General features: G+C 47.2%; 1 long non-coding RNA gene across 1 annotated transcript; it reads right to left on the bottom strand.

Moving 5' to 3' along the window:
* Positions 1-3,555: 3,555 nt before the first annotated feature.
* Positions 3,556-11,114, bottom strand: LOC122690797. The gene is made up of 3 exons (XR_006340106.1): positions 10,890-11,114; positions 7,545-7,761; positions 3,556-7,216 (listed from the first exon to the last, which is right to left on the bottom strand). It is a non-coding gene; the product is annotated as an uncharacterized LOC122690797 (long non-coding RNA).
* Between the last annotated feature and the right edge of the window lie 14,680 nt (positions 11,115-25,794).

The following is a 25,794-nucleotide window of genomic DNA, read 5'->3' as shown; positions in this document are numbered from 1 at the left end:
ACTTGAACCAGCATCTCCCATTCCAGGCATAGCTTTTCCCTGGACTACAGAGAGGTGTAGACAGTCACTTCTGGCTTCTTCGTCTTGCCTGACTAAGACCAACGCGTGCCCTTAATACAGCGTAGAGTTCTTAAAGTTGTCATAGGGTACCTCACTCTGCATAGAGAAATACCCCACACCCTTAATTGTGATATTTGTATCGGAAAGCACCCCAGAGAGAGGCACTCTCTTCTTTGTACAGACCACAGCTATTCAGATTTGGGCTAAGTGGAGGTTCTCTCCAAGGCAGACCCTACCTACAGAACTGAAGCACAGCTAGGTTATTTGGGAAACCCAAGAAACCCTGGTGGAGACACGGGGCAGTGAGACAGGAAAGGGAAGGCAACCAATAATGAGGACATCGTTAATCCAGCCACAACAGTGGGCAACTGTATCTTAATATCCTGGAGACACTCTGGGAAAGGTGTAGAGCATGCATGTCAGCGTTCTCACACCCAGTGGGGCAAGGGAGCTGGGGCATTTATACACCAACTCCCAGAGTCATTGGTTGAGGGCTGCTCACAGAGGGTGTCACTTCTCAGTTCTTCCAGTTTGAATGGACAACATGTCCTTTTGCCTTTTTGAATTTAAACTTAAAGAGACTTCCCTGGTGGTCCAGTGGTTAGGGCTTCTCGCTCTCACTGCTGAGGGCCTGGGTTCAATCCCTGAGAGGGGAACTAAGATCTCACAAGCCACACAGTGTGACCACAACAAAGCAAAACAAAAATTAGGCACAGAACTGCAGACACTGGCTCTTGGGGGTGAAGAGAGCCCAAGGCACCGGTGAGTGGGGAGGTGGTGGGGCAGCCATAATACCTGCTGCTCCTCCAGGTAACAGTCTCTCTACCCCCCACCTCAGCTTCCCCATCTCTGCAAGAGGCAAGGACTCTCCGAAGGTTGCAAAGTGGAGGCCTTTGAGCCAAAAGAGTTTCGTGGGTGTGTTTTGTTTGGCCCAGGTGGCTTTTATTGATAAAATTTTTTTATTACAATTTTTAATTATTTTTATAGTTGAATCAACTTAAAATGAGGAGGTTTCTCATGAAAAGTTTTTTTTTTCTCTCCAGAAAAATCTATTTGGCAACATTAGACCTCAAACTCAATGACCCTCAATACTGTATGGGTCTGGGAATGTAGACTTTTTTCTACCCAAAGTCAAATTGTTTAAGGAAAAACTTTTGCAGCTTGCTGGCAAAGTCTCTCCTATCCCCTCTTTTTGTTAATTTTTTCTTCTTTTTTTTTTTTTTTTTTTTTTTTGCTGTGCTACACAGAAAGTGGTATCTCAGTTCCTGATCAGGGATCAAACCCATGCTCACCACATCGGAAGCGCAAAGTCTTAACCACTGGACCACCAGGGAAGTCCCTCCTAGCCCCCTTTTTTAAAGTGTTTTTTGTTTGTTTTGTTTGTAAAAGCAATTGCAACTCTCTATCTTTTTACAGAGTTTCGAGGTGGGGAATTGGCTTCAAACCCCAGGTAGCCTCAGCCCGCCCTGCCAGGGTTGAGAGCCAGGATGTTTGAGCATCAGCTGGTAGGCGGGCTGCTCCCTGGGAAGGCCCCACCATCTGTTCCCAGAGGTGGCAAGGGAGCCATCTTCCTCCTTGCACACCTGCCCCCAAACTCAGGCCCAGGGACATTTTATAACCCAAGAATGGTTCTGGTCTGAGCCAAGTATAGGATCCCCAGTACCTCCATTCTTTGCTACATTCTCCTTCATCTCCTGGAGTACGAGATGAATTAGCTGTCTCCAGCTCAAAGCATCTCTTTTCGGCTGCTGGGTTCCAGCCAACCCCCAAAGGCCACCAACTGTGCCCATCAACAGAAGTGGAAGTCGAGGGCTCTCATCCCATTGCTGCTCTGCCCTGGGAGTCGGCAACTGATGATACAGGCTGGCCCCTGATTGCCTATCTAGATGGCGCTTTCAAACATGCCATCCCTGGTGATACCCTCAAACGCAGCTGTGATTAGTCTAGTCCCCAAGGCCTTCAAGAAAAACCTCAGTGACTGAATAATAATGGGAAAGTCAGTCTAAAAGGGTTGGAGGTCTGAATCCGAGGGTCTGTTTGAGTGAAGTGAACTTTTATTCATTCCACACGTATGAAATAGGGGCTAAGAGGATGGTCAAGGAGCAGCTCTGACTTCATGAATGGATAAGAATCATCAACAGAGTCACTTTCTTTTTAAGAAAACAAATGGGTATGAGGGAAATGATGTTTGCATCCTTAGAAGCAATTGGCATTCTTGACTGAGCTGGGAGTTGCCTTTCCAAACGTGGAAAGAACGTGGCTCTGGCACCAGACTGCTGTGTTTCCAATTCAGGCTGTGTGACCTTGGGCAAGTCTTACAGAGAGGTTACAGGGTTGCTTTGAAGATTAAATGAAATATCCATATGAAGCACTCCAGCCCCTTCTTCAGAGTCAGAACTCAGTAAATGTTATATATTATCATTGTACTATTATGAATTTTTTTTTTCAGAAATAGCGCCAAGATTAATATCAGTTCTGGTTCTCTGTGACAAAAAAATAAATCCAAATTTCTGAAAAGTGAGGTCTGAATGGATGAGCTCTTACAGGTCTTTTCCTTTCCCCTGTCGCAGTAATGGGGCTGGCAGCAGAGCCCAGTGTCGGCGGCTGGCCCGGGTGGAGCAAAGGGCTGGGGCAGGGCCACGGCAGAGCAAGGCCTCCGGGCAGTGCCCACGGGCCCCGAGAACTTGTGTATGCAGCTGGCCTCCCTGCTGAAGTGCAGGTGGAGGTGAAACATCAAAATCCAATTTTTTGTCACCTTGTGAAATTCTGAGCCTCCATTCCTGTTGCACTGCTATAATCAGAGCACAGCGGACACGTGGGGTGATGGCTGTTGCTGGGTTACTCCTTGTAAGTTCAAACAGTTCCACATGCTGAATGACAACAGATTTGCCGTGACCTGGGTAAATTCAACCGATGCTTCCTGCCTAGGTAGACTTTGACGTGATGCTGTACATCTGCTTCTGATGAAGGGAACACCTCACTCCATAAAGCAGGAAATAAAAACGCAGTCCTACCTTGGCAGTTGGTTCCTCCCTACCTCCCTCCTCCCCTCTCTACCTCCCGCCTTCCCTCTCTCCCTTTCTTCCTTCCCTCCCTCTCTTCTCTCCCTGCTTCCTCCTCTCTTCTTTCCTATCTATTTTTCTTTCTTGGTTTTCTCTGTCATTTTTTTTCTCCTAAGAGAAGAAACACCAGTGCCGAACTGCTCTGCGTTCTTGGCACCAGACCCTGCTCTCCGTGTGTACACAGTCTGAGTCCTGTGTCCAAACAGAAGACAGAAATGTGATCAGGGCCCGGTAGAGGGAGGGATTTGACAGGCCTTCTACAGCCCAAATCTCCAAGATGCAAAGGTAAAGTCAGGCTCCGTTCTTAAAGGTTACATTTCACATTTTAATTGCCTCACACGCAGGCCACTCTGAGCCGGGGCTCCCCACCCCCCATCTGCTTGGCGGCCCTCCCAGCTCCCCAAGGCTGAGGTCTCCCGCCAAGCACCTCCCTCCTTCCTCCAGCTCCAGGAGAACTGGGGCCACGACAACCACAAATACCAAGGAGCTGAACAGTAAGTGGGTCTGTAGTGCTGGTCAGATCTCTTGTTAGCCCTGCAAGCTTGTTCTAGCTACTACCTGTCTCTAGGTAACAAATCACAGTATGACTTGGTGGCTTAAAACAATTGTAACTGTCTCCTGGCTTCTCAGCTGACTGGACTCAGCTGCATCATCCTCACCTGGGGTCTCTCACGCCCTCACTGGGGCTGGGGCTGAGCTATTCCAGAGGCTCAGTTGCACTGAACATTCGTCCAAGATGGTGCGCTCATGGGGCTGGTGCTTGGGTGGACCTACAGGGGATCTCTCCATGTGGCTTGGGGTTTACTCAACATTGTCACTGAGCTATAAGACTGTCGTGAGCAGAAGCTCGAGCAGCTGAACATTCCAAAGATGAGCATTCCATGAGAAGCTTTCCATAGGAATTGAGTGGAAGCTGCATGGCCTTTGATAACTCAGCCTAGAAGTCACATAGTAGGATGTTCTCAGTGAGTCATTGGTCAAGGTGGTCCCAGAGGCCACCCAACTTCAAGGAAGTGGGACATAGACTCCACATCTCAATGGAAGAAGTGCCAAAGAATTTGGGGGACATATTTTAAAACTGCTACAGCATTCAAAACAACAGCTCTGGTCATTTTCTTCAACTGAAAGGTCCTGATGGTGCTGAAGTCTTCAACACCAGCCTAGCTCTTTGCATCCGGAGGGAAGGGTGGAGGATTTGAAGGGAAGAATGAATGGTACATTTTATTTCAAATCTTGCAGTGGTTCTTTTCAGGTGCAGGTGACAAATCAGAAGTCTCTGATACGCTCATAGCCTGAAATGGGTTTAAAACATTTTATCCAGTATTTTAAAGGTTGGAGTTTTTTCCTTAAAATTCTTAATTTTCAGCATCTCTTACAAAATCAGATGTGAGCTGAATGATGGCTGCTCCCCTTAGACAGGGCTGATGTACAGGAATGCCACAGTGCCCACCCATTCCTATTGGTCCAATACTAAGGGTGAATATCAGTAGTTATCCATCTACATGGCTGCACTGTTTTCTTCTCGTTGCTCTTGTTTTCACTTTAGTTAGAAAAAAATTTATCATGGTACCATGTCTTTATCCAAAGTAAGAATACAACACTAGACCAGAAGGGGTACACATCCAACACCAATGGAAATGGCATTTTTAATGGACATAAGAAAACATCCTGATACTTTAGTCGCTCAGTCATGTCCGACTCTTTGTGATTCCATGGACTCCAACCCACCAGGCTCCTCTGTCCATGGGATTCTCCAGGCAAGAATACTGGAGTGGGTAGCCATTTCCTTCTCCAGAAAACATCCTACATTATTTTTAATACACACCAAAGAGGATTATATTGATTGTTCTCATGGCCCTCCCTCTCCCCTCCTGTCTTTCCTCTTTCTCTTTCCTGTCCTTTCTTTCCTTTCTTCATCCCCTCCCCCTCCCCCTTCCCCATCTCCTTCTTTTTCTTTCAATAGTTAGCAGGAGAATGAGGAGAGGTGATCGATTCTTGTTAATTACATTGAATTGATTTCATTTTTAGTCTTTGCCTATTACTTGAGTTAAAACAGTTTTTCTCTCTCCTGCTGTTTGTCTTTTACATGACAGCCAAACGAATAAATACTTGGGAACCTCAAAACACTATCTTTGGTATAACAGACACATCAAAAGGCCTCCCAGACAAGCCTAAAGTGGTCTCCCAAATGATGTGGGTGGTCTGCTCTCCCCAGGGAGAGGCCCCTTGCCAGCTCGACCCTGGGCCTTTTTGACTGTGTTTATGTTCCAGGCCAGAGAGGTAACTTCCCCAGAACAACCTCTCTGACTGTTCAAAGTGAATTCAACTACAAGACAACAGACGAGTCACTTCCCTTGACTGATGACCCTCGTGTCCACATTTGGCATTCAGTACTTGACCACAGAGTCCAGCCCTTGTGGTCTGAGAGAGGTCTGCCACCTCCCCATACATAGCTTGAGACTTTTCTGTTCCATCCACATTTTCCAGCTCTCTTCTGAGTGATTCCAGAATCTCTTTTCCTCTCTCTCTTTCTCTGTCTCCCTCTCTCTTCCCTGGAAGCTTGAGGCCAACTCTGTTTGCCCCTTGTTCCCTGTTGTCCCTGGCATTTGGTTCTGGTTCATCTCCTGCATTTCTAAGTACCTTTATGCCTTTACCATAGACAACAGTCCTCAGAGCATCTCTCCTAGATTTATCTGAGGAGGAGACGTTCCTTTGAGCAGGAGCCTCAGAATGTTCAAGTCCTAAGTAGTCCTAAGGAGAACAAGGGAGGGGATGAGCTAGGAGAGGGGATTAATGGCCACGTCGACCCTGCTGGAGGACACTCAATGGCCCAGGTCTTTGTGGGACAGCCACCTGCTCCGGCTCACAGTGGAGCCCCATGAGTCTCAGGTAGAGGAGCCAAGCCAAGATGGGGGGAAGGGGTTGCCTCACTTGTCTCCACGTCAAGAAAACAAATGTTTGGGCAGGAAATTTCCCTTTGAGAATGATCTGCTTTTCGAAGGCAACATTTTTCTGAGTTATTTCCTCAGGGGAAACCTCTCAGCTATCTCAGAAAGGAAAATATTCCTCCTTCTGTGCTCAGTATGCTACTTTGACTCATAGGGGAGAGATGCCTGCGTAGTAATGCAACTGATTTCTCCACTCCTGCGAAAAGCAGCTTGCGTGCATGTGGGTCTGTATTTGTACATGGGCATGCTTATGTGTATGAGTGATTGTGCGTGTGTGTGCAACGTGTCAGCCATGTGTGTATGTACATGTGCGCTCGTGCGTCACAGTAGATCACAGAGACAATTAAAGGGAGAGAGGGAAGGTACAGGCTGCTGAAAGACGGGTTTACAAGGAGGCTGTGAACTCAGCACAGGGCCGTCTCTAGCAGGTTCCTCCCATAACCAAATGCCTCCAGGATCCAGCATCATGAAAAGAGAGGTGAAGTCATTTCACGTGTCCGCATGCCCATTGCTGGCTGAGGCTGAGTCATCAGGGAGGCATGTCAGACTGTCCCCAACCTACGTCACCCCATGCCACAGGGGGATCCCATCGCCAGATGTTGGCCCATGGTGCCCCTCCACCCCCACCCAGAGCATCCCATCATTCTGGGAAGTTCCTATTTTATGACATAAAGAATCCTTGACCAAGAAGGAAATGATTTGAATTTGAAGATTTGGAACAAGGACCCTAAATTCTCTGTGTCAGTGTCTTCCTTTGTGAAATGAAGATAATCGTATCCCCTGCCAAGAATTCAGTGTGTTTGTAGCTGGTTGGAAGGTGTGTAGAAAGCTAACCTAGTGCATGAACTGACGTGGATGGGGGGTCCTAAAAGGAAACAGAGAATTTTCTCCAACACCTGCCTTTACACCTATATCTGCCCATCCCACCCCCACCCTAGATCCCTTGACAGTTTCACCAGCTCCCAGATATTCGAGTAAACTTTGGGGATGAAATTGCACAGTCTGCTCTCCTAAGGCTCGACTGACGTTTGGGGACCCACACAGAGAACAGGGAGGAGAGGCTGCGTTTTCTCTGCAGTGCCATTTCCGCTCTTCAACTCCTCTCTTTGGCTGTTTCGGAGTCTTCCTTCCCTGGTGCACTGGAGTCTGGAAGGAGGGAAGGGAGAAAAGCACACATTTCATACTGGACTAGCCTGCCCATTATCCTATCATTGGGCTCTCCCCAAGGAGGGACCCAGATGCTGCCTTCCCGGGGTGCATGTTTATGGGCACTTGGGAGGCTCCACACAAAGCCCTCAGCAGCACACCATCCCTGACAAGCGCGGGTGGTACAATTTCTGGCTGTCCTTACATGGCACCCCCTCAATCCCTGCCCGCTGTGGCTCACCCCATCACCTCTCACTGTGGCGCCCCTACCCCCAGCAGGCAGCTTACCTTCCATGGGACTCACGCAGTCCCCAGGAAGCTCACTCACCCTTGCCATGCCAAGTCCTGGGAGTGTAGTCTTGCTGCCCTGTCCTGCCCTCTTTCCTGCACCTGCCATCACGGGTGGTGATTTCAGCCATCCCTTCTCCTTCTGGATTCTCCAGACAGGAAACAGGTGCTGATCTTACTCTCAAAGCCTCCTCCTCCTGGGGCAGAATCAGGGTCTTGCAGGAATTCCAGGGCACTGGTGTGGGCAGCCCACTGACCTGCCGGACATGGAAAGTTTCTGATGGGCAGTCTTTGCTCCAGGGTTCCCCATGGGCCAGGCTGAGACTTTCTCAGAGCTGCGCTGTGTCTGAGGCTCTTTCCACCCCCATCTTCCTTCCTTTCCCCTCCTTTCTCGGGGATCAGACCTGCATCTTGGCCTGAAGGCTCTCCCACCTACTTCTGCTCCCTCCCTCTTTGATCCTTCACAGGGTCTAATCCCATCAGGGCTCAGCTCAAGCTTTATCTCTTGGAGGTACGGGGGTCCAACCTTCTCCCAATGCTCCAAGGGCTCCCAGATCACCTTGTGACCACCTCAGCCAGAGCCCTCCTCTTCTGCTATACTCATCCATTTCCTGCCTGTCTCACCCAACGGCTGAGTTCCTCCAGGGAAAGAACTAGGCACATAGTAGGCACTTAAAATTTGTTGAATGACTGAACAAACAACAGAGGAAGACCAGCTAGAGAACCTGTGAATATGGAGTTTGGAGAATATAAGCATGGGAGACATTCTTTAGAACAAAGAAAAAGAATAAAAGATGTAAAGGGTAATTTCCATACTGTTCATGAATTTCAAAAGCCTGACCTCTAGGGCCTGACCCTAATCCTAAAGTTTCATGAGCCCAAATACATGCCGCTCAGTTGATTATTGCCAGTCCTTTTTGTCTTTTCATGAAGACACATCTCTTATTTGAGGCTGAAAGTTGCTGAGAACATAGGAACTGCTTTACAGAAATTTGCTCCCTGGTTCTCTTAGAATTTAGAGGACCACCAGCTTAAGCGAAGATTGCTTGATTTCAGAAAACGGAAGCCCTCAGAGCTAGCTAAATAAAGGGCCTTCAAGTAAGGAAGCTGGGGTAGTTCAGAGGCCCCAGAGCACACATCTCAGGCAGGTCTTGGGAGAAACAGCAGCCAAAACCTGGGTGGTTAGGAGCTGAGGTCAGGGCCTCCTAATCCAGCAGGCCATATACTTCTGCCCAACAGGAACCTCTTCTGCATAAAGCCAGCTGTTCATCAATTCTCAGGCAAGCATTCAACTCAGGAGACCAACTAAACTCCATGGGTTCTGATCGAAGGTATTGAAAAAGGGCCTGCTGGCTGTCAGCTATGGTCCCAGGTTGTGGGCTCAGATCCATGAGCAAGGTTCCTGGGAGGACACTGGGAGGACGGGGTGGGCTGACAGGGAACACAGCCACCCCTCATCCCTACCTTGCAGCCATGGAGCAGCCTTGAGGGGCAGAAAGGATGCTGCTTTTTCCTCATCTCAAGGATAAGGAGGCAGAGGGTATCAGGTTTAAAACTTGGTTTCCTCCAGAGCCCACAAGTTCATCGCTACACCATATCCTCCCCCCTAGACTTTAAATTAATACTCAGCAGCACTCTCCCTCACATTCAGCAAAGCCATGAGCTCTTAAAAAAAATACTACATTTAACATTTTAGGACAAATTTTTCTGTAATTCCCTCATAATACCCCAAATCATTCAAAGCCACTTTACTGTCAGAAAAGAAACATCTATGCATACACTTAGATCATTTAAGCCAAATGCCTTTTAAACAACATTTCTCAATTAAATATTCAGCAGAGATAATTGTAAGCAGAGATAATCGGAAGCATTTCATCCAGTTGGGGGAAAGAAAAAAAAAACCTCAAAGTTGAAAGAATCCAAAATGGGGAATATCAGAAATTAGAATGAAAGGACCACAGCAGCTGACGCCTGTCCAAAGGGCAGAACCACAGGTCAAAGGCACATCTCTCTGGATTTGTTGGCATTTAACTAGATGCAAAATGTCAGCACAGAAAATGGCTTGTTCAGTGCAAATATTAACAAGAGAGGAGTGTGTCAGTGTGGAAATGGAGCTTCAGCCGACCACAGACAGCCTTTCTGACTCTTCCCCCTAAAGCCACTCTGAAGCAACATGGGATCTTCCTTTTGGTTCATTTTCTCCCTCTCTGCTGGAGGTAAAGCTGCAGGGCATTTGTTTCAGAAAGGGAAGGCTGATTCAGGAAGCACTGGGCAAGATGTTTGTGTTTGCCTATAGTGAGGTTGATTTATTCTATCCTAGTCTACTACCAGGGCTTCCCTGATGGCTCAGCAAGTAAAGAATCTGCCTGCAGTGCAGGAGACTTGGGAGACGTGGGTTCAATCCCTGGGTCGGGAAGATCCCCTGGAGGAGGAAAATGGCAACCCATCCAGGATTCTTGCCTGAAAAATCCCATGGACAGAAGAGCCTAGTCGTCTAAGCCAGAGTTGGCAACTAAGCATGCATGCACGCATTCTACTATCCTATCCTACCTATCCCTACCCTATCCTGTCCGATCCTACCCTATTTTATCCTATCCTATCCTACTTTACAGCTTCCCAGGTGGCTCAGTAGTAAAGAATCCTCCTGCCAACGCAGGAGACATGGGTTTGATCCCTGGGTCGGGAAGATCCCCTGAAAAAGTAAATGGCAACCCACTCAAATATTCTTGCCTGGAAAATCCCATGGACAGAGGAGCCTGACAGGCTACAGTCCATGGGCTCACGAAAGAGTCAGACACAACTTCGAAACTAAACAACAACAACAATCAAATTTTATACTACAAGACTATGCTAATCTACTCTATTCTACTCCCATTGTCGTTGTTCATTCTCTCAGTTATGTCTGACTCTTTGCCACCCCATGGACTGTAGCACACCAGGCTCCCCTGTCCATCACCATTTCCCGGAGTTTGCTTAAATTCATGTCCATTGGGTCGGTGATGCTATCCAACCATTTCATCCTCTGTTGCCCTCCTCTCATTTTACCTTCCGTCTTTCCCAGCATCAGGGTCTTTTCCAATGAGTCAGCTCTCCTACTCTACCCAACTCCTATTCTATTCTATTCTGTTTCTTCTGCATATATTCAGAAGAGGCTGGCACTTAGCAACATTAATTTTATCAAGACCAGGAAGAAGGGGAAAGGGTAAGAAAATGCTTTCCTTTTTTTCCTCTTCTCTGCACTGAGGATTCTGTGGTAGCTCCAAGCTGCACATTGAGCTTTCTGTCATTACCCTCCTCTGCGCAGAGTCTCCTCAAAAAGATGTTCCTACTGGCTTCTTCCCCAGCTCACGGCATTTGCCATCTTGTTCTGAAAAGGGACGCTCACCTGGGAGTCTGATTTGGTGACAGGTGGAAAGCTTCGAGCTGCTCTTTCAAACAGGAGGAGTGTTGATTTGCGGGCTGTGGAGGAGCCATGTCTGGCCGTCGTCCTCCTCTGAGAATGAATCTGCTGGCAGCAGCAGTCAAATCCTCAGCCGGACAGCTTCAGAAACCAGATGCTCTCCTCCCGCCATCACCCGCCCCCACCCCTGACAACAGATCGGCTCACTAGTCCAGCTCAGCAGAGACTGAGATCCACAAACCAGGATGACTAGTCAGACTGATGCAGAGGGATGCCAGACGTTCCAGCCAGCCCAACGACCGCATTCTCTGCTCACGATCAAATGATACGGACAGCCACATTAGTAGACTGTGGCTTGGTGTTTAGCATGAAGTCTGGCTTAATTGGAGCATTAAAGGAATTGTTGGAGTGATATTAGATGGTTCACTCACCACTCTGCCGGGAAAATCGCTGAGCTAGCCTTGGAAAGCAGGTAGGACCAGTGGGCAGCTGGGGAGCCAGACCCAGGCCAGAGAGAAAGCCAGCTTATTCTGACAACAGATGACACACGCTTGACTCCTTTGCTCACTGGTATCTGCTGGAAACTGGATGTGGCCACCACCATGGCAGCTGCCAGAAAGAATTCTCACTGTCCCCAGCTCCAGATTCAAATCTGTGGCAGGTGGATCGGACTGACTGAGCCTAAGTGTGCATGGCTTATCTCGAGGAATGTTGGAAAGTCATGAGATGAGATCCATGCTGTGTGCATGGAGATGAGAATGAGATGAGAATCTCATCCCAGATGAGAATCCTGCAAGTAGTTTTCTTGAGAGGGATCCCAGGGAGCACCAGTAGGGAAAAGGGAGGAGCCTGCTGTGGGCAATGGGGGCTCATCCTTCTTGGGAACCTCTGGGCGGCAACCTGGAGTTGTCCCACCTGAGGGGTGAGAAGGGCTCCCCAGGTGGCTCAGCCGTAAAGAATCCGCCTGCCAATGCAGGAGAGATGGGTTCGATCCCTGAGTCAGAAAGATTTCCTGGAGAAGAGAATGGTAACCCACTCCAGTATTCTTGCCTGGGAAATCCCTAGGACAGAGGAGCCTTGTGGGTCACAAAGAGTTAGATGTATTTGAACAACTCAGCACAGCACACAGCACCTGAGGGGTGAGGAAACTGGAGGAGTTATTTAAGGGGAGGTTGTTTGTAGAATATTTATTTGGCTGCAGGATCGTTCTTTGTGGCACACGAGCTTCTCTAGTTGTGGCTCAAGAGCTTTGTTGCCCTGTGGCATGTGGGATCTCAGTTCCTGGACCAGGGATAGAACCCATGTCCCCTGCATTTCAAGGCGGATTCTTAACCACTGGACCACCAGAGATGTCCCAATAAACTAGAGTTTAAATCCATCAGTTCCCATCTGTCATTGGTTGAAAGTGGCTTTAGCCCCGCCCCCTCAGGGGAGGTCACCTTCCCCACCATTCCAGCGTGCTTACATTGGCACATATAGGGGCCATGCATTCTGAGTGTTTCTGCGTGGGCACAACAGCATCTGCTACAGCGAGTGCCATGCAGTTTTAGCTGCTCGAGTGCCAGTGGGGGCTCTGCCTCCTGCCTAGATTCTGAGAAAGGCACTCCAAAGCCAGGCAACCAAAACCATGACAACATTCTCTACATGTGGATGCCTTTTGCTTTATCTGCAAACTCTCCTTCCTCTCCTCTGCCCAGTCCCTCCCCCCAAAACCTGGTAGTTCCCATAGGAGTGACCACTTCTTAGCATGGTCACTGGATGCTGTTAATTGGTCCAGAGTAGTGCCTGACTTAAGACGAGGCAAATTAGAACTCTTTCCTGGAATTTTCCAAACTAGAAAGGAGTTGATTTTTCTTTTTTTAAAAACCATCTGAGGTCTGGTACTTAAGATGCAAAATTCAAAAGCTCTGAATTCACAGACATGAGCAAAAGAAGGCATCTAGGTGGCATTCAAGTCTCCAACATGCTCAGCCGTTTCCAACTCTTTGTGGTCCCATGGACTGTAACCCACCAGGCTCCTCTATCCATGGGGTTCTCCAGGCAAGAATACTGGAGTGGTTGTCATTCCCTTTTCCAGGGGATCTTCCTGACCCAAGGATCGAACCTGTGTCTCTTGCATCTCCTGCATTAGCAGGTGGATTCTTTACCACTGTGCCACCTGGGAAGCCCCCATACTACACTTGATCTTAACCAAAAGCCAAACAACATCTCTCAGATAAGTCTGAACGAGGATTCCCTCCTCGAGGAGAGGACTCCTTATTGAACTAGTCATCGCCATTTACTGAAGGCTCCATGCTTAGTACTCGGCAAGGAACATCCTTCTTTCTCCCTCTCTGAGATTGGAACTCCATTCCCATTTTACAGATGGGAAAACTGGTGTTGGAGATTTAGGAATTGGTTTGAAATCACAAAACTAAAGAGTGCCTAAGCAAAGATCCAAAACACTCCTCCCAAGTCCGGGTCAGGTGCCATAGCCTCTGTGCCAGGGCTGGGACTTGGGTGGAGCAAGTGAGACACCAACAGCACATCATGGTCAAGTGCCCATGCTGCACTTCCGTGACCCTGACAGTGAGTACCTCCTTAAATTCATGCCCTGGGTGCCTTGCTTGCCTCACCCAAGTGCCAGAAGCCCTGCTCTTGGCTCCTGAGCAGAGAAAAGCCACCTCCTCAAGGACCCTGAGCCTACTTCTGCCCTGGAGTTGCTCAATGGGCTCTACCAGCCTCTGCTTCCGGGTCTCATTTTTCAGGAAGTTTCCATGGCTAATAGCCTTTTTTGGGTCTTTTTTCAAAACAGAGCTTAAAATAAAGGATTGGATTAATTAATTTAGCATTGCCTAAGCTTCCAATCACATTCAAGGGCTGCCTCCCAGAGCCTGCCCTTATTCACCTCAGGTTGGCATTTGGGAGCTCATTTGCCCTCCAGCCAGCCTATCACAGCCCCTGGGTGGGGCTTCACACCATAGCTAACAAATCACACCCATTCTGTGCACCTTGTCCCAGTTTAACTGTGAGGGTAGCCCTATAGCTTCTACCTAGTGGTGTAGAGGGAGCTTCACAGTGGCCTCCATGTATGGACTGCCCCTGATGGTTTCTTTTCTGCCTATAAAGGATCCTCAGACCTCATCGACAGTTGCAGCACACTGCATTGTAATTGTCATTGGCCCACATCTCTTCCCTTCTAGCTGAGTCCTCACAGACCCAGTGGTATACTGCAGCTTCCTCACCCAAGGGTATTCAAGACATATTTCTTGGATGAAGATTAACTGGCCCTCTCTAGAGCTTAGCTCAGGTGAATCCATTGTCCCAGCTGGAGTGAAAACCATGCCAGGCCTCCATCTGCTTTGAAATGATAGAAGGGCATTCCTACTCTTTGGGGAGAAACTGCAAAGATTTAATGAAATGTTTCTTCTGTTGAGGCTACGGATGATCTGTTGACATGGTCTAAAGGGTTGTAGGTAGTTTAATGTCTTTCTGAACCATCAATTCTGCACTTTGTACCGACTCAGCAAATTGGTCCGAATTTAGGCTACTGACAAGGACCTTGGAAATAATGTGGCTTCTGCAGGTTTAAGAAATGAAAGAATTTGAAAGTGGTCCTAACAAAGTCTGAGATCGTAGCCTCGCCATCCAGAGCCTCCAACAACTAGGCCCTGAATTGACTGTAGCAGCACACATGGGTTTCCTGGCTCTGGTGCCCCTGCTTGAGGGCTCCAAACCTGCCTCAAAGTGCCAGCTTGGAGACTCTACAACCCTCATCTGCCCCCACCCCTGTATTTCTCCTTGCAGTAAGAAACCCTAAAGGCAAACTATTTCAGGGTAGGCTTCCAACCCTGGACGCAGTTGTTCAGTTTGATGCAGTGGGACAAGCAGGCTTTGGAATTAGAATACTTAAGTATGCTCCTGGCATAGCCTTTGACTAACTATGACTCAGCATTTCCCAAAAAAGTTCCATGGAGTGCTAGAATTCTATAACATTAAATAGGAATAGTGCATCAGGTAGCTATTGCCACTGAAATGATGCTGTGTAACAAGCAACCCCCAAACTCAGTGACACACAGTGATAAGCATTTGTTTTTAACTCGTGCCTCTGCAGGTTGGCTGGGGCAACTCTGCTCCATGTGTCTCATTCTAGGATCCAGGATGGAGGGGCAGCAGCGCACCAGGGAATGTTCTTCTCATGGAGAATATAACAAAAGCATGGAAGACAAATTTTCACAGAAACATGGAATGCCCATTAGGCCTCTGCTTGAAACTGGCACACTAGAGATTCACGCACTGAATTGGGCAGGCACTGGATGGTGGACCAAGCTATAAAAAGAGAGAGAAAGGTCTTCTGAACACTGACAGTGGTGACATACAGCAGGGGCCTCACAGATGGAGGAGTCTTAAGAAGTTATAGGGTTGTGGGGTGCCAGGGTGGGGGGCACGGTTCTGGACTAACAAGTTTTGAGAAACTCTAGGCCAAACTGGTGTGACTAGCGATGGGCCGTGGTATTTCAGGGAAGGCTCCAGTGGACTACTAGCCTGGACTGACCCCTGACTCTGACCCTGTGGAAAAGCTAAGCCTTCAGGTCAGAAATCAGAAGCCCCAGTCACAGGGCAGAGAGCTATGGGGGCAAGAAGCCATGGATGCCATTAGACCCCCAGGCTTGGAGCACAGTCTGGTTTCAGTCAGAACCCTGCCTTTCCCTGCACCCTCCAAAATCTGTGTCCTTTGCTTCTGTCTCATCCTCACCCAAACCAATTGGTAGGCCAGGTCCTCTTTGCCTTCATCAAAGTCTTGTTCCAAAGCAAGGCTGTCTCTTCCTGTGACCTTCCACAAACAATGAAATACCACTTGTCATGAGTATGAAGGCCATGAAGGCAGGAACAAAGTTCACAGAAGACTTCCATTCCTCTCATATATGAGTAGGAAATTCTCTATGGAGTGGCCGGCTTCTCCTTAGTTACACATGTGGTTTTCATTTCTCTGGGGGAAAAAAAAAAGACTCCAGGTGCTGTTCTCCAAAATCTCACCCCCACCCCCGCCTTGACAGGCTCCCAGCTGCCCTAGTCTGTAGAAGTGCCAGTCGGGGGCTGATGGCTTCCAGCATCTTCCACAGTTGCAGCAAAAAATATGAAAGACTGTTATGCACACTGGCTTTTCTTTCATCAAAAACATTCAGATATTTGTCCTCGGTATCTCTCAGGGTTGTGCCTCATCCTTTCTTTGCCTGTGGCCATGATGAGCAATAGTTGAATGATATTTGTTTGGGTTTCTCCCCTTGTAATTCAAGGATCTTCACCCTAAAATCCCGGGTAACATGTCTCAGAGACCTACAGGGTGGTACCCTGGGTCCCAGCGTCTCCGAGCCACCAAGATGGCACAACAGCAACTCGTTCCAGTGGCGGGGGGGGGGGGGGTGTTGTTGTGTTTTCCTTTTGGTGTTTTTTAAAGAAAACAGATACCACATCTTCTTCCTTTGGAGAAATAGCTTGAGAGGGGAAATGAAACCTGCGAAATATGCAGATGCATCTTAGAAATGGAAACATATTGTGGAAAGAGAATTATAATAGTAAGAGCAACCTCAAAATATCGATTTGAAGGAAATATTGTTTGAACGAAAAAGCAAAATATCTGGGCAGGTAGGATCACCCAGTGCTCAGGAAGCAATAACTTGTTATTTGGGGGGTTACATTAAAGGGCTTATGAACACAGCCTCCGCAGCAAGGTGGCTGGCTGGAATTGGGATCCCACCTCTGCTACTTATCCATCATGTGATTTTGAGCAAGTTATTTCATGTCTCTGTGCCTCAATTTCCTCTTCTATCAAATGTTCCCAGATATCTTGCATTTTAATGGCTGAGAAAAAGTTAAAGGAATGAATCTCTAATTGTAAAATTTGTGGTTGCCAGTGAGGAGACGGCTTGGTGAGACAGAGGTGGCAGGGCTGAGAAGGATATGAGGGGAGGACAGAGGATCAGTATGAAATTCCTTCAAGCAGGGAGCTGCCTACCAGACCTACCAAAAATGCCAGCCCCTACTGTGTATGAGGAAACATACTTCCCTTTAGGTCACTCCCATTCCAAATGGAAACACACGCATGTCCTGGACCAGTTCTTCCAATTATGGAAAAGGCCCCCAAACATCCTCTGATTGGCAGACCACAAAAGCCGCATCCCCGCGATAATGATGATGATAATAGCGTTGGTAATAGCCGCGATGCAGCTGTTACTCAGCCTCATGCATCTTCAGAGCCTCCTGGGGATTGGCAGTGTGCTAAGAATAGTCCTAGCACCAGCATTCAAGAGCAATCGGCTGACCCAAGTGAACCCCACAAGGTAGGATCCTGCTTGCTGAATGGACTGCCAGGTGTGAGGGGAGGGATTTGCTGCAAATCTGAGTCCAAGAGGAGCTATGAGTTCAGGCTGTGAGTTCAGGCTAGAAAGCCCTGGAACAAGGATGGGGGAGAGACTTTTCTACATTGCCGCAATCAGATTAACCCCACTGTCAAATCCCACCTGTATCCTGACTCCTAGGCCAGCTCTCCCCCATTGACTTCACTGCCCAGAGCAGGGAGACGAGTTAGCCACACATATAACATGGAGAAGATGCAGTACTGTCAGGGTAGATTAGCTCTAAGTGCTGGAAAATGCCAACAAAGACTGGTGGAAGTATCTTGCTCTCTCACGTAAATAAGATTCAGAAGTGGATAGTTCAGGGCTAAAACAGTGGCTTCACAAAGTCCACAGGATCAAGGCTATCATTATTATCATTATTGTTGTATAATTTGTATTGTACTATTATATAATTTGCATCTGGTGAAATACACAGATCATGAAGGTATAGCTTGATGAGTTTTGACAAATGTATACACCATGTAATCAACAATGCAACTGAGATTTAAGACAGTTCCATCATCTTAGAAAGTTTCTTCATGCCCCTTTCCAGCTGACCTCCACCACTCTTAGGCAACCACTATCCAGACATCTTTCATCAAAGAGGGAGTGGTTTTACCCATTCTAGAATTCTATATACATGGAATCATAAAGTGTAGAGTCTTTTGTGTCCAGTTTCTTTCACTCAATATAATACTTTATAGATTCACACTGATGACTCAATGGTAAACAATCCGCCTGCCAATGCAGGAGACTTGGATTTAATCCCTGGGTCGGGAAGATCCCCTGGAGGAGGAAATGGCAACCCACTCCTGTATTCTTACCTGGGAAATCCCATGGACAGAGGAGCCTGGAGGGCTTCAGTCCATGGGGTCACAAAAGAGTCAGACATAACTTAGTGACTAAACAACAACAAAATGTTGTCATATATACCAATAGTTTATTCGTATTGTGGAGTAGTATTCTATTGTATGAATATTCCACAATTTGTTTAATCACCCATTGATATTTAGATTGTCTCCAGTTTGGGGCTATTATGAAAAAAACTGTTATAAACATTAGTCTGCAAATCTTTGTGTGGACGTAGGTTTTTAATCTCTCTTGGGTAAATATGTAGGAGTGAGATTGCTGAGTGTAGCATATGTATATGTTTAATTGTATGAGGAACTGTCAATTTTTTGAAGTGGTTCTAACATCTCAGGATCATTCTATCTTGTTCCTCTACCATGGGGTGTACATGACTTCCACCTCATGGTATTAAATGGCTGCTTGAACTCCAGCCATCACATCTACATTCCAGCACACAGGAACAAAGGTGAAGGTAATCCTATGTTTTTCTTAATAACACTTCCTGGAAGCTTCTCACAATACTTCTGCTTATATTCCATTAGCTAGAACTGAGGCACATGGCCAAACCTGGCTGCAAAAGAAGTTGAGATGTGTAATTTTTATTCTGGAGATCCAGAATAAAAGCATCCAGCTAGATACTGGGAGTTTTATTATTGAGGAAGAAGGGGTATTGGATAGTGGGGAGTAAGAAGCAGCATCTGCCAAGACAGATGGCCAGAAATCGGACAGGGACTATTTCTGTGTTGCTCAGATAGGTTCCTGCAGAATCTTTCTTGGGCCTTGGTTCATGGTACATGCTCAATAAATGTTCAGGACTGGTGGAAGGAGAAAGGGTGAAGGAAGAGAGGAAGGAAGAAAAAATAGCTCTGGTAGACAGCCTCATGCGGAGAAGGCAATGGCACCCACTCCAGTACTCTTGCCTGGAAAATCCCATGGACGGAGGAGCCTGGTGGGCTGCAGTCCATGGGGTCGCAAAGAGTCGGACACGACTGAGCGACTTCACTTTCACTTTTCACTTTCATGCATTGGAGAAGGAATTGGCAACCCACTCCAGTGTTCTTGCCTGGAGAATCCCAGGGACGGGGGAGCCCGGTGGGCTGCCATCTATGCGGTTGCACAGAGTCGGACACGACTGAAGCAACTTAGCAGCAGCAGCAGGGTGTGTGTGTGTGTGCACGCAGACCTGCACATGACAGACCTTCTTTGGACTTTTTCTTGTCAGAGTCTCATAATTTGTGTGGTGATAAACGCGCGCGTTGTCTCGCGGGGCTTGTGCCTTAGATATTGAAACGAGGGCTGAAGTGCCCGAGGGGAGGGAAAAAGAAGCTGGAGAGCTGGAGAGCTGGAGAGCCAAGCTGTGGCCTCAGCAGGCAGGCAGCAGGAACTTTTGCCAGAGGAGGCCTTGGTGTTTCCAGCCGGGCGCCCCTTCAGCAAATGAGGGGGTCATCAGGTTATGTTATTTTATGGTCCAAAAGCAGATACGGTCCGCTGCCTCCGCTCTACCCTGATAATTTTGTTTTCCTGGCGGGTTTGCCATCAAGGCTCTGACATGCCATTAGGTTTTTATCTCTGCTGCCCAAAGGAGGGGCCACGGTGAGCCGGGGGTCTGCTTTTCATTAAAGTGAGACTGGTTGCACGAGCACTTCTTTGAACAAAACAAGCACGGTTCACGACAAGGTTAGGGGAAGGCGGGGTGGAGGGGAGGTTATTAGTTATTACCTCTGCTTCCTTAGCACGAGTGGGGGCTTCTGTCCTGCGGGGTTGAGCCCCCTCCCTAGGGGGAGGGGGGCTGAGAACTAATTCTATGCTCAAGCCATGATCCCCAAGCCCGCCTAAGAAGCGGCGCCTTTTAATCATGCCCAGTCACCAGGCTGATTCGATGACATCAACTGTTACCCATTAGGGAACCGGCTGACACCAAGAAAGGCATTTTCGCTGACAATTGGGGCCAGCACCAGAGTCGAAGCCCTGGAGGTGAGAGGCCCAATTTGGCTGGAGGGAGATCCCTCCTCCGGGGGGGATACTCACCCCATCCTGCCTGGGACACAGACCTCCCGCTGCTTCTGAAGCTTCTGTGTGGTTTCTCTCCCCAAGTGAAAGTGGTGTCTGGGGGGACCCGTGAGGAGTGGGGGAAGGCGGGGGGACTGCCTCTGCCCCATGTAAAAGGGCCTGGTACATTCCAGATCTTTCATCTGCCTCACTCTCCTTGCAGCAGATCAAAACCAAGCAGAGACTGCACTCAGTAGCGAGTCTGCGGGGGAAAATATTCCACAAATACCTTCATTTTCTTCTTTACAGATGCAGATGATGTTGGTGTCAGGAGGGGTCCCGGCTGTTTATGGTGCTTGCATAAACAGCCTGGCTGACTTTAGTCAGTCCTGATAAGGGCTGTTTTAGTCAACCCAGGCACTCCAGGCCACCTTTTGTGTCGTTTCCATCAGCGACATCACACTGGGCTGAGGCTCCGTGTGGCGCGTTAGGCTCCCACGAAGCCTTGCCATCCTCACGGCGGGACTCTGAGCCTCCCTCCCAGCCTCCCCTGCCCCCCCTCTCCATCCTCTCTGCCCTTCTCCTCCTCCACACTCTCACCCCACCCACCGCTGGGTGCGATTTATAAGCACGGAAATCCCCTTAATCTCTGGGCTAGGTGGTTGACTTCATCCAGGAATTCGGAGAGCTGCGTTGTCTCCCTCGCAAAGTGAATTATAACACGAGCATAGAATATTGATTCCAGGCGTGTGGAATTGTAATCCCCAAGTTCCCACGAAATGCTCCCATCCATGGCAAATTGGCCCACCCTTTCCACGAGTCCAAGCAGCCAGGACAGAGGCACTCCTCTGGCTACCGCCATTCACATTCACTTGGGGGGAGCCTCTGGGCGCCCCCACATCTAGCTTCTATGGCTTTGTATCTGCTCTCACATGTTTGACGTGCAACTCTGGTTTGTATTACTCTGGGGACTGACATCCATTGTGTATTTGAAAATCCCCCTGATGCTGCCAAAGCCAGGCTGCCACCTTCACACTGTCACCTGTCATTAGGACTGCCCTGGTGGTCCAGTTTAAGACTGCACTTCCACTGCAGGGGCCATAGTTTCGATCCCTGGTTGGGGAAGTCCCACATGCCCTGAGGTAAGTTCAAAAAAGTTAAAAAGGAAATTACAATATAATAATAAAAGGTTGCTTTTAAAAAAATGTCACCAGCCATTAACTACAAGCAGGAATGAATTATTTTCATCGCCATGGCCAGGTGAACTGAGAAGAGTACCTCATGGAGACAACCTGCCATGCTTAGGGAGGGAATTCTAGCTCCAAACCCTTCCCGGGGTTGCCTGGACCTCCAGCCTGGGTTTCCAGAGGTATCGTGGCTCTATTTGCCATTAGGTTGGGTTTATTGGGTACTAGCCCTTATGATGGACTTCCCAGGTGACACTAGTGGTAAAGAACCAGCCTGCCAATGCAGGAGACATGAGACACAGGTTTTATCCGTGGGTCGGGAAGATCCCATGGAGAAGGGAATGGCAACATACTCCAGTATTCTTGCCTGGAGAATCCCATGGACAGAGGAGGCTGACAGGCTATAGTCCATGGGGTCGCAAAGAGTTGGACATGACTGAGTGACTGAGCGCACAGCACAGGCTTCTGTAAGCTGATCTTCCTTCTCTGACCAACCTATCTTTGGAGAATATGAGAACAGACTTCCCTCCCAGAATCTAGAGATTGTGAAGAATTTCAGGATGTAATTTGCCACCAAGAGTCCTTTTCAGTGTGTTAGAGTTCCCCAGAAGCAGGCCATGAGACATTGGGTGAATTCCCTGGCAGCACAGCCCCAGCCTCCAAGCCTTTCTGATGGCAGGCTGGTTTGCTGTGAAAGACAGCCGGGGAGTGTCCAATAGTTGGTCCCACCCTCTAATTCAGCTCTGTCCAGTAGAATTTTCTATAGTCATGGAAATGTTCTAGAGCCGTGCTGTCCAATGTGGTAGCCCCCAGCCACCTGTCCCTACTGAACACTTGGAATGTGGCTAGTGAGACTAAGGAACTGAATTTTTCATTCTCTTTACTCTTTTTTTTCATTTATTTTTATTAGTTGGAGGCTAATTACTTTACAATATTGTAGTGGGTTTTGTCATACTTTGACATGAATCAGCCATGGAGTTACATGTATTCCCCATCCCGATCCCCCCTCCCACCTCCCTCTCCACCGGATTCCTCTGGGTCTTCCCAGTGCACCAGGCCCGAGCACTTGTCTCATGCATCCAGCCTGGGCTGGTGATCTGTTTCACTATAGATAATATACATGTTTCAATGCTGTTCTCTCAAAACATCCCACCCTCGCCTTCTCCCACAGAGTTCAAAAGTCTGTTCTGTACATCTGTGTCTCTTTTTCTGTTTTGCATATAGGGTTATCATTACCATCTTTCTAAATTCCATATATATGTGTTAGTATGCTGTAATGTTCTTTATCTTCCTGGCTTACTTCACTCTGTATAATGGGCTCCAGTTTCATCCATCTCATTAGAACTGATTCAAATGAATTCTTTTTAATGGCTGAGTAATATTCCATGGTGTATATGTACCACAGCTTCCTTATCCATTCGTCTGCTGATGGGCAACTAGGTTGCTTCCATGTCCTGGCTATTATAAACAGTGCTGTGATGAACATTGGGGTGCACGTGTCTCTTTCAGATCTGGTTTCCTCAGTGTGTATGCCCAGAAGTGGGATTGCTGGGTCATATGGCAGTTCTATTTCCAGATTTACTCTTAATTTATATTTCAATTTAAAAAGCCACACACAGCTAGTGTCTATATAGGACATCACAGCTCTAGCTGGTTGTACACTGCAGAGAGGTAAGAATACAAGGTCAACCTTGTCAGGGGATGGCAGACTTATCTGGGTGTGGGTGGCCACTGGAAAGCTTTCTAGTACCAACAGGCGAAGGGGAGGAAGGATGGATGGCATAGCCTGCCTCAAGGCCTTTGCACCAGCTCTCTCTCCTACTCAGAGCACTTGTCCCCAGACACTCACATGGCCCCCTGCCAAACTTTCTTTACACCTTTATTCAAGTGCCACCTTTTCAGTGAGGTCTTCCTTGGACACCTATTTAGATTTGTAATGTCACTGCTCCCTCAATTGCCCATCCATTTTCCCTGGTCTGTTTTTCTTCCCTGCCTTATCAGTTTCTGCCACACTCGACTTTACTTACTTATTTGGTTAATTATCTATCTCCCTCCACTTGAAGGTAAACTCTATGAAGATGGGTGTTGTTTGTTTATTTTCCTGCTTTGTACTCTGGTCAACCTTCAGTGTCTAGAATGGTGCCTGGCACAATGTAAGGTATCAATAAATATGGGAATAAGAGAATGAAGAAATCAATGAATGAAAATCACCCATATCTCACCACCTAAGGATAACACTGCTAAGGACTGGCTGTATTCCCTTCCAGACTTTCTTCTGTTGAGCCTCGTTTTGACTGAATTAAGTAGGAGTCTTGTCATTACTGAGAGAGAAGGAGACAGCTCTCTCAAGATCTGTCTCCACCTACGATGACCTTGATGGAGGTCTGGACCTCATCATGGCAGGCCCAGAAATCAATGCTTTTAGTTCTCACAAGGATAATCAGCCTCTGAAGTACTGACCTACACTAACCAGACTCACAAAGACTTAATGGATAAAACTGAAAACCACTTTACTAATTCTTACCCATTTCCAGTGATTTTGCCATCAAAGAACCCACAACACTACACCAGAAATCAAGGCTTCACCTGAAAGAGATGAGCTTTGTTGATTGCCCATAGGGGCTAAATAAAGATTTTAGGGACCTCCAATCACTAAAAATAGTATGGTGCCCTGCACCATTCCATGTGTTATTCAAAATAAAATTTATGCTCAACTATAAAACAATGAGATTGCAATGAAAACAATATTCCTGTGTTTCCCATTATGACAACTTCAATTCTTTAAAAATGTATATTAAAAATCAAATTTCTTCTTTTAACAATTACTTTTTTTCCTCTTGCTCTTTTGGTGCCCTGGGCATATGCTTAGGATTCTTATGAGACATCTGATGTAAAGATACTTAAGATTTGTTGTTAGGTAGAATTCTGTTATCATAGGGGGGTCTTGGAACAAGTAGGAGTTGGAGCCAACATAGTATAATTCAGAGAAGACAGATGAATAGAAACCAGGTCCTTAGTAGAATGATTTGTGCTGCTGGATCAAACTTTGCCTAAAGTCCACATTTCTGTTTAACTTTTTTTTCCACTTATGTGAACCAATAAATTCCATTTGAATTCAAGTTACTTTGAGTTAAATTTTCTGTCACTTAAAACCTAAAGACTCCTGATAGATATACCTTAGAAATAAGAATCATAACATAGAGAATTGAACAGACTTTAGCACCTTTCTAGACGTATTAAGACTGACATATTTTTATAATGTTTTCTTTTAAACTCTATGAAGAATCTCATAGAGTCTTCCTTTCTGTTAAGAGTTATATCATCTTACTTGTGTTATAACTAATTAGATCACTTTAGAAATTCCATGAGGGCAAAAAATTTGGTCTGTTTTATTTATTGCAGTATCCTCAACATCTAAACTGATGACTGGCCCCCAGTAGGCATTCCATAAATACTACCTGCCTGCCTGCCTGAATGAATGATGAAAGTGAAACAGAAGAGTGTCATCTGCCCAAAGTCACATAGCTAGTTATTGAGATAATAAGATGGGAAACCCAGCATAGTACCCCAGCAACATACTTATAAATACTCTTAATTCATCAGAAAGAGGGAAAAGAACTAACATTTGCTGTGCTGCTTCCCTAGAGCAGGAAGAGTTTGGGTATGTTTATAGCCAACATCATATTATTATAGGAGTCTCCAGTGGCCCAGTGATAAAGAATCCGCCTACAATGCAGGAGATGTGGGAGACGTGGGTTTGATCCCTGGGTGGCAGAGATCCTTTGGAGGAGGAAATGACAACCCACTCCAGTATTCTTGCCTGGGGAATCCCATGGACAGAGGAGCCTGACAGGCTACAGTCCATGGGGTTGCAAAGAGTTGGATATGACTGAGCAACTGAGCACACGTGTGTGCTCGCACACACACACACACACACACACACACACATTGTATTATTATATGTGAATACCCCCGCATAGACATACCATACCAAGAGCTGGGTATTATTACTCTTGTTCTGCAAATGGAGAAACTGAGGCATCAAAATTTAAGCTACATTCGCAAGATCATTTGAGGCTACTGTGTGGCAGAAAATGCAGCTCAGCTTCTCCAACATGGAAAACACTTACTAGGGTGCCCAAGACATAGGCAGCTCTTGAAAGATTCTTCAGATAATGAAAATTATACGTACCAGGTAGCTTTTTGTTGTTGTTGTTGAGCTACTAAGTCATGTCTGACACTTCTGCAACCTCATGGACTGTAGCCCATCAGGCTCCTCTGTCCATGGGATTTCCCAGGCAACCATACTGGAGTGGGTTGCCAGTCCTTCTCCAGGGGATCTTCATGACCCAGGGATCGAACCTGCATCTCCTGCATTGGTAGGCAGATTCCCTGAGCCACAAGGGAAGTCCAGGTAGGTTTTTATTAGACTCCATTTCAGAGGCTATTTTGTGACCAAGACCCTCAAATCTGAAGAAGACAGCCTCC

The sequence above is a fragment of the Cervus elaphus genome, chromosome X, assembly GCF_910594005.1.
Source record: "Cervus elaphus chromosome X, mCerEla1.1, whole genome shotgun sequence".
In the NCBI taxonomy this organism is placed as follows: domain Eukaryota; kingdom Metazoa; phylum Chordata; class Mammalia; order Artiodactyla; family Cervidae; genus Cervus; species Cervus elaphus.
This window is presented reverse-complemented; position numbering and strand designations above follow the sequence as displayed.